The sequence below is a fragment of the Ambystoma mexicanum genome, chromosome 12, assembly GCF_040938575.1.
Source record: "Ambystoma mexicanum isolate Mex_15411 chromosome 12, UKY_AmexF1_1, whole genome shotgun sequence".
NCBI lineage: Eukaryota > Metazoa > Chordata > Amphibia > Caudata > Ambystomatidae > Ambystoma > Ambystoma mexicanum.
Genome location: NC_090936.1, coordinates 412237145 through 412252207, shown reverse-complemented (window position 1 = coordinate 412252207; position 15063 = coordinate 412237145).

Sequence of the window (15063 nt, the reverse complement as noted above, 5' to 3'; positions counted from 1 at the left end):
CAAAAGAATGCAAAAAAGAATTTGAGCAGATAAAGACTATGATTAACAGAGCACCAGCTTTAAAAATGTTTGACTCAAATTCCAAAACAAGGATAGCAGTTGATGCAAGCAATGTGGGCTTAGGTGGTGTTTTAGAACAAGTTCAAAATGGTGAAGTCGTTCCCATAGCGTTTGCATCAAGGACATTAAGAGGTGCTGAGCGAAGTTATTCGACCATAGAAAAAGAAGCTCTGGGAGTGAAGTGGATTTTAGAACATTTCAAGAGTCTCATTTGGGGAATTCCTGTAGACGTCAGAACAGACCACAAGCCTCTTGTTCATGTTTTGAATTCGAAAAATTCGCACATGATGTCTCCACGCATAAGAAGATGGACCCTGATTATTATGCAATTTAATGTGACCATAAAGTACACTCCGGGAAGAAACAATGTGGTTGCAGATTGTTTCTCTAGATTGCCATGTGAAGAGGATGTAAATGACTGTGAGGATGAACAAATGTTCAGAGAGGAACAGAACATGGATTGTATTATAGCTCAAGTTCATCCTAGTTTTTCAAAAAAGGAATGGATAGAAGCGAAGGACAGTGACATCGAACAGGAGATGTTGAGGAAGGCCATTGAAGCTGATTGGAGAGATACTGATGACAAGTTAAGGCACTGGGAAAGATTTAAGGATGAATTGTCCAGTGATGAAGCATGTGTTTACAGAGGAGATCGTATAATACCACCGACAGTTTTAAGAAAGAGGATCATGGACATTGCGCATGAGGGCCATGTGGGTAGAATGTTGACTAAAAGAAGAGTAAGAGAGACTTACTGGTGGCCCAACATGTGGAGTGATATGGAAACCTTGGTTAGGGATTGTACAGCTTGTGCTGTAAGCGATAAAAGCAAATCCATACGAACGACTCCATTACAACCTGTGAACATTCCTGTTACCGTGTGGACTAAATTGGCTATTGATATAGCTGGCCCATATGAATCTTTGGAGTCTCACCTGCAGCCTTCTCCCCAGGTGAGGACCATGACTCGGTGGCCGTCCCCTCATGCCACCCGGGCCCAGGTGGAGGAGGGTTCACCCGCCGACGACATTGCCCACACGTATCCGTTCCCTGCATATACCAAAATTCAGTTAGGCCTAGAAGCCATCTTGTCTAGCAAACATGGCGTGAGTTCAGCACACTGTAACGAGGCCCCCACCTTTGGAGGGCCTTTCATGCATCTCTGCCGCCGCAGTAGCCCTGGTAGATCCGCTGTGAGCGCGTTCCCATGAGAAAGTCGGGTATGAGCTAACCCGAGATGCTAACACTGTAACATTTTATCGTTCACAATGTAATATTGCACCCCGCACGACCTGGTCCGCGAGGCCAGGGTGACGGGAAAAAAGCTGAAGCATCACTATCTGAAGAAAGTAGAAAATAATTCAAGTATTGGTATTAACGAACTACCTCTGTTTAAACAGATCCTGTAAACTGTGAATAAACCATAAAGATGTAACGTTACATGATACCACCCCAGGTCTGGACTAGTGCTGCTATAACCACAGAGAAAGATGTCGACCAAATGTGTAGCCTTTATCTGTATAAGTGTTCTTACAATTTTATGTAGAAACCTGAACTCATATATGTTTTCTTAATCACCTAAAGCAGCGAGCATCAATCTCTGTAGGCCATAACCTAGAACTACCTCGTGTAACGTCTAATGTACATAAAATAATCACACCATGTAGTAAATATAATGTTAGGTAATGAAAAGGTACTCGGACCGACTGTATTAAAGAAATGTGTAACGAAATTGAAATATATATGTGTGTTTAAATAACATCAAAATAAGGCGGAACATTATAAAAGTTCTGCATTCAAAAGTTAGCAACGCACGAGGAAAAAACCTTTGTGAATATATGCAAGGCCATTCTCCCTCCCACCCTACCAAGCCTGCCAGATAAAGAAGCTAAGGCATGTGCCGCGCTCCCTCACCTCCCCCAACCAAGCTGGAGCCGCTTCAGAGAGTCAGAGGCCCCGGTACCGCACCCAAGGCCACAGCCCGCCACCTGTGTTATTTACAGCACGGTAATAAACCCACGTTTGAATCTACTGATCTACCAGCACCCTCTCGTAAATTCCACAACCCCCCCCCCTAGACCACCCCAAGAATCATGACGACCCCCATCACTGGGACAAGACACAGAGACCCATTTATATAATAACTTCTAACGCGGCAGACAGACATGTATCATTCGGCTCAGGCCCCAGAGCCCAGCCCCTCGACCTAAAATACCGGTCAATAGGACACAGGTAAATCTCACCCCAACCGACAACCACCGGACCTCTCACGAGGTGCATTCCTCATGTGTTGCGTTTATTTTATAAGACAAACTGCTGAGCGATTCATTGATGAACTTAGATGTCGTTTCTTGAATAACTGCAGTGTGCATGGCCTAGGGCAAACGAGTCAGGAAAGGTATTCATCTTTGTCACAGGCTGCCCCAGCATACCAACACCGCTCGGATGACCTCAAGCTGGCCTGCCAGGCCCAACCCAACCCACGAGGCTGACCAGTGACGTCCTCACGCCAAGACCAACCACGCTGCAGCAACACCTATAGTTAGTCGACGCCACCCAATCCCAATTAACTTGTGCCCCCTATAGTGTGTAGGTTCTGATGACGTTTTTTGTATTAGAAATACGCCTGTCTTTGCTATTGTCAGACAGAGCGCTCTCGGAGGTTGCAGAGTTCTTTGCATGCCCTATTCTTTGGATAAACTCCCACTTACGCTCACCCGCACTCTGTCTTGGTCTTATTCCCACTACGGGAGAGTCCCTTATTGTCTCTCATTGCGGGGAGGATCGTGCTGAATTTGGGGGCGCTTCCTTTCAGTGGTGACCCCGATAGCGTGATATCTCCAAATTATTTTTCCTAACTCCTTTTTAACGACCCCCTTGTGGCACGAGAATCTCCGGTCGAGAAGGGATACGCACGGTGAGCCGGCTCCGGGAGGCTGCCCGCCAACGGCGACCGGCACAATAAGAAGTGCGCACTCAATGAGAAAGGGTACGGGATCCCGATTGGAAAAAAATCCCCTTTGAGTGCCGCTCGCCGGAGCCAGGGGCTGACCGTTGAGTTACCGGTGACACTGCCTGGACGGACCCAGTTTCGGAGACTATCGGTTCAAGACGGGCACGTGAGTACTGAGTGCGAGCGATCGTAAAGGGGAAGGGAGGGGAAGTTATAACAGGAGAACGGGGACAGGTAGAGGAGAAGAATAACGGGGGTCTACTAAAGACGGGTCTTGAAACTTTCTTTATCTTTTCTTTGCATATGGCCATTAGGAGTAAGAAATAAGTGAAGTGGTAGAAGTGACGGAAACCTAGCTCCGAAAGGGGGTGGAAGGCGGCGCCGCATAGTGCTATCTAAACTAGTACTGGGAATATATGAAGAAGTAAGAAATAAGTTATTGGTGTCTGGCAAAGGGAGACACCGGGAATATTTTTTAGTGATTGCTACTCTCTCTATTTCTTTTTTCCATTCCACGGGGCAGGGGGAGAAAGCGAAAAGGGTATAAGGTAAATATACTTGTAGAAGAACTATAAAATAGGGAGCACATTTGTAGGAGTGGGGATTAAGTAGTGGCACGTACAGACGTGAACATAGTAACCTTAGCAGAAAAACAGGGACAGCTGGCCAGGGAGGAAAGGGAGGAAAAAAAGACGAGGTGTGAGTGGAAAAGCATTGTGAAGGGTGCGCGCACCGTGTGAGTGTTGGAGACGACCGGTTGACCGCGAGGTGGTGCCAGAGAGTGTTGACCATAACTAGTAATTGATCAGTTGCAAGTGAAATCACATGAGAGTGTATGGGAATGGGAAGGAGATGAGCTATGGTGAGTGAGAAAGGATTTGCGCAGTGAATAAAGTTGGGTGATAATTTTTGAGACGTCCGCTCTTGTCTGTGCCATAAAGGTATACATACACATATCTACACCTAACTAAAAGTAAAAAAGGTGGACACGGCTGTGTTAGTGATTTAGAGTATGGGGGCCGAAACTCCCTTGTTACATATTTGTAAGAGCTTACCGGGATACGCTGAACGAATAAATAAATATCACGATCAATGGGTAACAGAATTGAAAGGGGAGGGTCTGCCCCAGATTTGGCCCGAGGGAGGGTCTTTTGACAAAAGCGTTCTTGATATGGTACGAGCATGCATTAGCCTCAAGTATAAGGGGAAACAATGGCAAAATAGGAAGGAGATATTAGACCTCTGGAGATTGTTTGAGGAAGTACCCCCACCCAAAGCTCCGGCACCAAATATTGATCTACCTTCCACCACAGATAATCCACTGATGATTCCAAGAGAGGAAAAGGAACAGCTAAGTACAGAACAACCTGCGGAGGTGATTAGTTTGTACCCGATATTACCTAAACCAGCCCCCGCAGCAGGATATAGCGACCCTACTTATGTGCCTCCCCCCACAACTGGTACACCACAAAGACCAACAGCCCCCCCGCCATACGAAAGCACCAGAGAGCGCGCCCAGGGAAGCACATAGAGGGTGGATATAGAGAAGCTAACGAGTGACTTAGAGTCGAGGCTTACTGTGGCAAGGGATGAACTCTCAAGAATAAAAGACATATGTGAGCGCACGGCGTGCGCCCCTACACAATCAGGACGCACGTCTAGAGCGTCGAGCGAAAGTAGACAAATTGAGGAAGGATGGAAAAAGGGGGAAATACTGTTCAGAATTGAGGAAGAGCCGACACGAATAATAGAGGTAGGAGCAGTAGAAGGGAGCATTGGTGATGTATCACGAGAGAGAGGGATCAGAGAGGACTTGTTATGTGATGTCAGAGGAGGGTTGGATGAGAGTGATAGGTTGAGTATGGCAGTAGGAGGGGAAAGCGAGGAGGTGGACGGTGCATGTTCGCTAGGGACTATAGACGACGAATGGATGGGACGACTAAGAAATAGGGTGGGGAAGATGGCGTCATTGGAGTCAGCAGCAACTAAGGAAAGGGAGGGTGCAACCGCAAAAGGGAAGTTACAACTTCCATTGATACACAGAGGGGGGGGAGACCAAACTATATACCATGGGCTCAGATGGATAAGGCTAATTTAATGAAATTATTGCCCCAGCTGTCAGGAGGGGCGAGCAAGTGGATATATGCATTTGAGAAACATACCGCCGGCATACCGTTGGCAGTAGGCGATGTGAAAAGCCTACTAGTAACCGCAGTAGGAGATCAAGCGGACAGAGTATGGGCTAAGGCTGGTTTCCCGGCCGTGACGTTGGACTGTGATCGCCATGATGGGGCTTCCTTTAATACAGTACGAGCAAGGGTGTGGGACGCACTGCGGGAGACATTCCCAGATACCCCTGATTTACAGTCAGTAATGCAATGTACAATGAATGACGGGGAGGATGCTATGGATTACATTCTCCGGGTGCAGGAGATGTGGAGAGCGGAAACGGGCACGCCCTGGCACCAATCCACATCTCTATTTTATTTTATCATTAAGAGAGGGCTCCCAAAAGAGGTGCAGAAGGCACTCGATAAAATAGCGGGCGTTGAGGCAAAGGGGTGGCCAGAGATCCAAAGTATAATAGTGCACCATTGCAAAAGGATCAAAGAGAGAGAGAGGGAAGTAGCACAGAAAAGGTTGGCAGACGAGGCAAAGTTGGTACAATCAAAACTGGTGAAGGTTGCAGCAGCGGTAGCAGGACTCCCACTCATGAGGGAGGGAGACGAAGGAGAGGAGGGGCAAATAGCAATACAAGGAAGAATAGCAGCAAATTGGACAGGACAAGGACAACGACAGTGGACGGAGCAGGAGCAGAACGGAGGTCCAACGTGGCAAGAGTGGGCCCCAAGAGGGGGAAGAGGTGGGTACAGGGGCCGAAGAGGAGGACAAGGGTATGGAGGAATGGGAGGAAATGGGTGGCAGGGTCCCAGAGGTCCACAGGGGAGCTGCTGGAATTGTGGGAGATGGGGGCACTACTCAAGAGAGTGCAGGAGCAGACAAAACAACGGGTTCCAGGAGACAGAACAGTACGGTCACCCCCACCCAGGAAGCCCCTACGGCCTCCCCATGGGACAATACCAGCAACCAGAAAATGTAGGACAAAGAAGTAACGCACAACTACACGGACATCAGTACAGAACACAAAACCACCCACAGAATAATGACAATATGCAATACACGCCAGGTAACACTTTCGCCACAGTAGCTAATGGAGCGCCTGCCCCTGCACCTTACAGCGGGGTGTCAGTAGTTTCGGGGAACATTTTTGATCAAGGGGGGGCAATGAGACACCCCGCATAGGACAGCCCACAGAGAGCACTTGCGTGTCCAGTACTATCTACGACCCACAATGCATCAGAGGAACCATTGATAGGAGCGCAGATAGGAGACAAGCAGTTCATATTCATGGTGGATTCGGGAGCGGAGAAATCATGCATTAGAGAGGGCCGGTTCCCGTTATCTAATAGAACGTTAGAGACGCAGGGGTTCTCTGGGGCTGTAATTGAAGTTCCTTACACAGAGGCATTGGATGTGACAGTGGGGGGTAAAACAGTGAAAGCACCCCTACTGTACTATGAACACTCTCCCATTAATTTGCTGGGGAGAGATCTCTTAAGCAAACTAAACATGACAATATCATTCACAGGGAGCGGTATCGTATGTTCGACGCCAGGCATATGCCCCCTCCGCATATTAGCAGTAATACACGGCCACACAATCATGCAAGAGATCAGAGGGTTACCAAGAAACGAGGAGATGTTTGTTGAGGGCATGAGAACATTGGCTCTCATAGTACCAGAACTAAAAAGGATGGATTGGAGGATTCCAGCCGAATTCCTTTTCCGCCCCATAGCAAGCCCCGACACTGCTCCCGGGTCAGTGCTATCGTTGGATTTACACGCAGTACACGTGTCAGCAAACAGAATATGTGTGATTGGCGTTGACATGGAAGGATGTGAGTGGCGGACAGTACTGTGTACAAATGCAAATATCCCACTGAGGGAGCTCTCGGACGAGGAGCTATTTTCTGACACTGAGACAGATGGCGAAATAGTGATGGAACTAGCAATGCCGTGCGACATTGTAGTTACAGCCAGAAAAACTCAAGTTGAATTAATGGCAGTAGTAGGAGCACCACATGCATTTTTTGATGACGACATGAGGTTAGTACCCACTAACATATGGACAAATGGCCCCCATGATGTGGGGTTATTACATGGGGTTCAGCCTGTGGTAATAAAACTGAAACAGGGAGCAATTCTACCCCGGGTAAAACAATATCCATTGTCACGCGAAGCAGAAGAAGGGATCAGAGAGACACTGGATGCACTGCTAGCACAAGGAATAATAGTGCCCTCAAACTCCCCATGCAACACATGCATTTACCCGATTAAAAAGGCGAAGGGAGGTTCATGGAGGATGATACAAGATTTACGCCCACTCAATGATGTGATTAAGAAGGAGTTCCCTTTAGTCCCGAACCCGGCGACAATACTGTGCAACATTCCGAAAACGGCATCCCACTTCACAGTTATTGACTTGAAAAATGCATTTTTCTCGATTCCCCTAGCAGAAGAGAGCAGGTACTTAACAGCGTTTACACTAGGGGGGAGGAGGTTCGAACACTGCAGACTACCACAAGGATATTGCGAGAGCCCAAGCATATTCAACAGGGTACTACATGAAGATCTGGGGAATTTGTCTGTAGAAAGCACAGTGATTCAGTACGTTGATGATTTATTGGTTTGTGCACAAACTGAGGAAGAGTGTAGAAAGGACTCAATAACACTCCTGACATTATTGGCCAATAAAGGGTACAAGGTGGACAAGGGGAAGTTACAATACTGTCTGACAGAGGTCCTATACTTGGGACAGCTGATATCAAAGGATGGCAAGCGGATCATACCAGACAGGGCACAGGCGATTAGAACAGTTGGGGAGCCCAAAACAGTAAAAGAGATGCAGAAATTTCTGGGTATGTGCAACTATTGCCGAGCATGGATACTGGATTATGCAGCGTACACAAGGCCCTTGTTACAGGCACTAAAAGAAGCACAGCAGGAAAACAAACACATAGAATGGACAGAAGAGATGAACACAGCATTTAACTCACTAAAAGAGCTGATATCAAGCGCTCCAGTACTGGCAAATCCAGATTATGGGCGCGAATTCTTCTTATTTTCACACTGCAAAGGAACACTGATGACAGCAGTACTGACACAAAAGACATCGTTAGGGCACAAACCACTGGCTTACTATAGTGGCACCCTAGACGCAGTAATGCAAGGTCATTTCGCGTGCGAGCAATCCCTAGCTGCAGCCGCGTTCGCGATTGAGAAAAGTGCCACGATAGTGATGGGCTGTCCTGTGACACTGTTTGTGGAACACTCACTCTTTGCAATATTAGAGCGATCAAAGAGCACATTGACGACACAACGCGCCACAGCATATGAAATAATACTGTCCAGCGCAAACATCCACATAGTAAGATGTAAAACAGTGAACCCGGCCACATTCATCACAGAGGCGTGCACCGTAGAGGACATGCAGAACCACAACTGCGCTACATACACAGGTGACGAAGGTCAGGATCAAGTGATTTTTGAGAATGCCCTGAACGAGGGAGAGGTGTATTTCGTGGACGGGTCAGCATCAATAGACATGGAGACAGGAGAGAAACATGTGGGTATGGCAGTTGTACGATTAGAGGAAGATGAATACGAGACACTAGTGCAACACCGCCTCCCATCACACTATTCAGCCCAAGCAGCAGAACTAATAGCGCTAATAGAAGCATTGCATGCCGCCAAGGGGTGCGCAGTGACAATATATACCGACTCAGCATACATGACAACAACAGTACACGGCGGGTTGGCACGGTGGGGGCGGAGAGGGTTTCGACGAGCAGATGGAACACCGGTTCAGCATGCAGAATTATTGAAAGAACTGATTGAGGCCCTGCAAGACCCCACGGCAGTGGCCATCGTAAAATGCCAAGCCCACACCACAAATACAGATTTTATATCTTTGGGGAACGCGGCAGCAGACGCCGCTGCCAAAGAAGCTTCGTATTTACAGAAAGGTGAAGTAGGAGAGTACATGTTGCACCACACAGCAAGCCAAGAGGTCCCCACAGGATACAACATGATGCCCACACAGGAAATAATAGAGCTGCAAGAGGGAGCTAGTGCAGAAGAAAAATTGCTGTGGACTAAGAGGGGATGCAGCAAATCGCCGACTGATTTATTGTGGCGACAAAAAAGTTCAGGAAAAGCGGTAATGCCAGTTACATTGTTAGAAATAGCATTTCAACAACTACACTTTCCCGCACATAACGCAAAGCAACACATAATGGCGGACATACAAGAAGATTGGTTTGCACCTTGCCTCCATGAACACATCACAAGGCTGGCTTTAGAATGCACGACATGTCAGATTTACAACTCAGGTATGACATTGCGCACACTGAGAGGAACGATACCAAAACCAAATGGCCCATTCAGAGAGCTCCACATTGATTATGTAGACATGGGAGAAAGATGTAACGGGGCTCGCTACATGATTGTGGTTGTATGTCCATTTTCGAGGTGGGTGGAGGCAGGCCCCTGTGCGCGCCCTGATGCGAAGGGCGCCGCGAAGTTCCTAGTGCGGGAAGTATTCCCGCGATGGGGGATTTGCGAAGTTATTCGCTCAGACAACGGCACGCATTTTGTTAATGAACTATTCAAGGAAGTGACTACGCTATTGGGAATAAAGCACAAATTATGTTCGATTTATCATCCTCAAAGTAATGGCGTAGTGGAAAAGATGAACGGTCTGTTAAAAAGCAGATTGTCAAAACTGTGTTTTTCCCTTAAAAAGACCTGGATGTACTGCCTGCCTTTGGCCCTGTTTGAGTTACGAAATCAGCCAAGTAAAGACCACCATTTGTCCTCGCATGAGATCGTCACGGGAAGGAGAATGCACACAGCGCATTCGCCTCTCCGTGAACGTTCTGATGCACACAGAAGTGCAGCGATATTGGGAGAGGAGTTCACAGAGTATTTGAAAAAACTGACACGGGCAGCACGCGTAATTGCGAAGCAACTAGCCCCCCCCTCTACAAGAGAGGAGGGGAACACAACAGAAACAGAGACACTGCCTGAAAAACCATTACAACTAATGCCTGGTGACCTTATATATGTCAGAAGTTTTGTGCGAAGGTGGAATGCGCCACGTTTCCATGGCCCTTATGAGGTAGTGTTTTGCACACCCACAGCAGTAAAGGTGAAGGGCCTACGATACTGGGTGCATTTGACAGACGTACGCAGAGCCTATAGCGCCGTGGAAAGTGAAGTGCAGGACGAGGCACAGGCAACTGCGGACAATGAAGTTGTGCAGAATGAATGATGGGAATTTTGTGTGCATTAAGTGATGAACATTGAACGCGACTGGCGCACGACAAGTGTACTGAAATAAATATGTATATATATATATATAAATTTTTACAACTTTTGAAGGTTTTTGTGGGTTTTTTTTTGGTTTTGGAGAAGTTTTTTCTCTCGACTTTCCTTTTTATATATGAAATAATGAACGGATAGTAATGATTGTAAAGTTACCTTGTCTGTGGACACACCCCCTCCCTCACCCACTCCCATACTTTGTCGAAATAATGTCACAACGTTAGAAATGTTTACATGCTTGTACTTAATGCACTTTTATGTTTCAAACAGGATTTACTATGGCATCGAATGGGCAGCCTGCAACTAATAGATTTGTTAGATTTAGAGAAATGTTAGTAGATAGATTGACATATTCATACGAATGTGGTTTATCAATGTGTGTTATTGTGTTCTTCATCTCAATATTTTGCCTGGTGACATATTGGTTCATAGCGTTCATCTCTATCGAGATGAACGAGGGGGGAGGGGGGAGTAACACCACCCTTGCCCCTGGCACGAATTCAACTACAAGTATGAATATTAGAGAAGGTGATTTTTTGGTCTGGGATGGATCACACTTTGTATGGGGTTACTATACTACACCACCCACTGCTGCCCTGTCACAATCAAGAAATAAAGATATGGAAAATGACACAATGTCCCTACCTGAAATATATAACAGCCCCACTACCCTTCCCGCCCCGATACAAAACAGCGATTTGTTGTTTATTGAGGAAAATGGAAAAGTAATTACGATGACAGAACACAAGTTCCTATATGAGGAATTGGAAAAGGGGGGTGGGAATGAGAAAGGGGGGCCTATTATTTCACCTATCGAAACTAAAAGGTATAGGAGGGGGGAGAAAAGTAGGCGAAGAAGAGAGACAAGTAGGAGGGGGTATGATGAGTATTATGGGTTAGGATTAGACAAGATGGAAGACCCACGACACCCCCACCAAGTAAATAAATGGTATGCAGATATGAGTACAACAGCTAAACAGACAACCAATGAAAGCTGTTATGTCTGTTCGCTCATCCCCCATGCATCAGGCACACCCAAAGTGTTGTTGCCAAGAGAATTGCCCATTGTGGATGCCCAATGTCTCCTTCATCTCACGCTGTGTAGAATAAAAAACACCTTCCAAGCACACGATGTCTCTTTCAAAATGATACAGGACAACAAAACGTGCTATTCAAAAGCGTCTGGAGTGGTCTGTCTTAAAGAACCTTTCTTTGCAATACAAGGGACGCTGTTTTCCGAAAACAAATGGAAAGATGAAGAAGTACTGTGCAAAGCGGAAGCACTAAAAGGTGTCCAACCAGACAAGCTGCGGTGGATGGAAAAAACGTGCTTACCAATATGGAAAGAACACATCTCTAAACTAACATGGGTAACAGCGATGGAGAAACCCTTCAAGCTACAAAGTGAAATACAAAACGAACTATGTTTCAAGGGAGAAGGAAAAGTGGCAATGCGAACGAATAAAAACTGTAACAAAACTCTCACCATCCCAGACATGAAAAAAGGAACAGCAGCACTAATGGACACATACTGGGTATGCGGGAATCAGGCTTACTTGCACCTTCCCCAGGCATGGAGTGGCAGCTGCTCAATGGCCACTTTGCATTCGGCCCTAATGGTGATTCCAGAAAGTCACGTCGACGAAAATAAAAGGACGCAAGGAAACGTGAACCAGGATGTGACTTCTCCCACTGCAAAAGCGCACCTCTATGTCCTGTCCTCCGGAGGGAAAGAAGAGGAGCTATCACGGAACAAGCGAGCATCGAACTACATATCACAAGCATCATCGGATTTATTGGCACAGATCCCAGACAGGTATCGCCTGTTCAGCTCCGTGGAAACATTTTTTGCCTCACTAGTTTCAAGTGTCCAAGCAAGAGCAAATGCAAAATGGCTCCAGATCACACGGTGGGAACTGATTCAGCTGGCCAATGACACTGAAGAAGGGTTCAACATAATAAAGGTGGAACTACGAGCTCTGCGACTAATGACCATGCAGAACAGGTATGTTCTGGACCTGTTAACAGCGATCGATGGAGGTGTTTGCCGAAAAATAGGAAGTGCGTGCTGCACGTTCGTACCTTCTGAAGACGCAGAAAATGGGTCCCTGTCCCACGTCATTGAAGCAGTACATAACCTGGGAGAGAAGATGAAGATGGAAGGTGGGGCTAAAGATAGCTCATGGTTCGACAATATCTTCTCCTGGGTTCCCTCATGGCTTGGAATGGCAATGAAGTTCTTGATACCAGTTGTGGTGGTCCTCCTCGTGGTGTTCTGCCTGTGCCAGGTGGGCCTCCGATGTTGTGCTAACGCAGTCCCTAACGGTGCAATGATGATGGTGACAATGGGCAACTCTGGTGGTACAATTAAGGCGACACAAGAAGTACATGTACAGACAGGAACAGATAACACTCCCAGGTACCAGTTAGTGCCTATGTACCGTGATAAGTACATAGTAGATAAACTATGGCACACCACTATCAAAGAAACACGAGACGTGGAACTGGAATGGTATGAGGAGGTCTGGGTAGACTTGGAAGAAACTGGTGACTGTATATATTTAACATGTACACCAGATGAGTATGCTAGAAGAGGTGAGAGCTTGAGGGGGGTATGCAGAGCCTGGATGCCTAGAAAAGGAACACCTGCATGGGATGACGCAGTGATAGAGGAGCAAGAATGTAGAAGATTAGAAGAGCTAAAGAATTCGTTACTTTAGTAACGAAAGGGGGGAAATGTAGGGGAGGACTGGCCGCGAGGCCCTCCTCACCTGCAGCCTTCTCCCCAGGTGAGGACCATGACTCGGTGGCCGTCCCCTCATGCCACCCGGGCCCAGGTGGAGGAGGGTTCACCCGCCGACGACATTGCCCACACGTATCCGTTCCCTGCATATACCAAAATTCAGTTAGGCCTAGAAGCCATCTTGTCTAGCAAACATGGCGTGAGTTCAGCACACTGTAACGAGGCCCCCACCTTTGGAGGGCCTTTCATGCATCTCTGCCGCCGCAGTAGCCCTGGTAGATCCGCTGTGAGCGCGTTCCCATGAGAAAGTCGGGTATGAGCTAACCCGAGATGCTAACACTGTAACATTTTATTGTTCACAATGTAATATTGCACCCCGCACGACCTGGTCCGCGAGGCCAGGGTGACGGGAAAAAAGCTGAAGCATCACTATCTGAAGAAAGTAGAAAATAATTCAAGTATTGGTATTAACGAACTACCTCTGTTTAAACAGATCCTGTAAACTGTGAATAAACCATAAAGATGTAACGTTACATGATACCACCCCAGGTCTGGACTAGTGCTGCTATAACCACAGAGAAAGATGTCGACCAAATGTGTAGCCTTTATCTGTATAAGTGTTCTTACAATTTTATGTAGAAACCTGAACTCATATATGTTTTCTTAATCACCTAAAGCAGCGAGCATCAATCTCTGTAGGCCATAACCTAGAACTACCTCGTGTAACGTCTAATGTACATAAAATAATCACACCATGTAGTAAATATAATGTTAGGTAATGAAAAGGTACTCGGACCGACTGTATTAAAGAAATGTGTAACGAAATTGAAATATATATGTGTGTTTAAATAACATCAAAATAAGGCGGAACATTATAAAAGTTCTGCATTCAAAAGTTAGCAACGCACGAGGAAAAAACCTTTGTGAATATATGCAAGGCCATTCTCCCTCCCACCCTACCAAGCCTGCCAGATAAAGAAGCTAAGGCATGTGCCGCGCTCCCTCACCTCCCCCAACCAAGCTGGAGCCGCTTCAGAGAGTCAGAGGCCCCGGTACCGCACCCAAGGCCACAGCCCGCCACCTGTGTTATTTACAGCACGGTAATAAACCCACGTTTGAATCTACTGATCTACCAGCACCCTCTCGTAAATTCCACAACCCCCCCCCCAGACCACCCCAAGAATCATGACGACCCCCATCACTGGGACAAGACACAGAGACCCATTTATATAATAACTTCTAACGCGGCAGACAGACATGTATCATTCGGCTCAGGCCCCAGAGCCCAGCCCCTCGACCTAAAATACCGGTCAATAGGACACAGGTAAATCTCACCCCAACCGACAACCACCGGACCTCTCACGAGGTGCATTCCTCATGTGTTGCGTTTATTTTATAAGACAAACTGCTGAGCGATTCATTGATGAACTTAGATGTCGTTTCTTGAATAACTGCAGTGTGCATGGCCTAGGGCAAACGAGTCAGGAAAGGTATTCATCTTTGTCACAGGCTGCCCCAGCATACCAACACCGCTCGGATGACCTCAAGCTGGCCTGCCAGGCCCAACCCAACCCACGAGGCTGACCAGTGACGTCCTCACGCCAAGACCAACCACGCTGCAGCAACACCTATAGTTAGTCGACGCCACCCAATCCCAATTAACTTGTGCCCCCTATAGTGTGTAGGTTCTGATGACGTTTTTTGTATTAGAAATACGCCTGTCTTTGCTATTGTCAGACAGAGCGCTCTCGGAGGTTGCAGAGTTCTTTGCATCCCCTATTCTTTGGATAAACTCCCACTTACGCTCACCCGCACTCTGTCTTGGTCTTATTCCCACTACGGGAGAGTCCCTTATTGTCTCT